The following is a 1,164-nucleotide window of genomic DNA, read 5'->3' on the forward strand; positions in this document are numbered from 1 at the left end:
AAAACTTATCAAGAATGGACAAAGCCACAAAACAATTGAATGAGTGAAATTAACCAATTAGGATTTATTCACAAAAGATGGTCAAAGTATGATTAGAATTCAATTCACAAGAAGTATTATGAAAATGAAGTTTGAAAAATCAAAGGCCTAAGGCCTAGGTTTCTAATTTGAAAAGAAGTGAAGATGTTTGCACAATAGTTTTCAGGTTTTGGTTAACATGCACATGGAGGTTTAAAGAAAACAAATAGTGAGAGGGTGAGGAAGTAAAACTTCTTAGATGTTCACCTCTTGAGATCATATGTAGATGATTCAAGTGATTCCTTTGGAATAGGCAACAATGTAAATAAGCAAATAACAAGATGGATACCGGATGCCAATCAATGGACTTACACCAATCTCCTAAAACAAAACAATGATACCGGATGCCAATCAACGGACTTATACCAATCTCACAAACAAACATGGATACCGGATACCAATCAATGGATTTACACCAATCTCCTAAAACAAAACAATGATATCGGATGCCAATCAATGGACTTACACTAATCTCACAAAACAAACATGGATACCGGATACCAATCAATGGATTTACACCAATCTCCTAAAACAAAACATGGATATCAGATGCCAATCAATGGACTTATACTAGTCTCCTACCATATCATGGGAACAACTGCCAAGTAATGGACTTATGCTTGTCTCCTCCATGGACAAAGCAAAATGCTACAAAGCAAAGTTTATGAAACGATATACAAATGATGATGATAAATGCACAAAGGCACACTCAAGCAAATATGCACAGGTGAATCAAGTAAGCAGACAATCAAGTCAGTTAGCACACACTATATGCAATCAATTAGGCTCAAGCAAGGTTAGACTTTACAGTCAACTGGAATGGGGTATTTTTGTGCTCTTAACCCTAACATTGAGAGTTAGGGTGAAGCAGATGAAAAGGAGATGAGGGGTGTGCCTCATAGCTCTTATCCCTGGCCTGGGAGAGCTTTAAACAATAGAATGTGTGGGAGTTCAGAAAGTTGGAACTCTTCTCCACAAGTAATTTGACTCTATAAGATCTTGGGTTAATATCCACAATGCATCAACATGTTATGTGAGCAAAGTGGATGACACACTGAGTAGCAGGAGATGGATTACACATCTCTT

The sequence above is a fragment of the Lathyrus oleraceus genome, chromosome 2 (genome assembly GCF_024323335.1).
Source record: "Lathyrus oleraceus cultivar Zhongwan6 chromosome 2, CAAS_Psat_ZW6_1.0, whole genome shotgun sequence".
In the NCBI taxonomy this organism is placed as follows: Eukaryota; Viridiplantae; Streptophyta; class Magnoliopsida; order Fabales; family Fabaceae; genus Lathyrus; species Lathyrus oleraceus.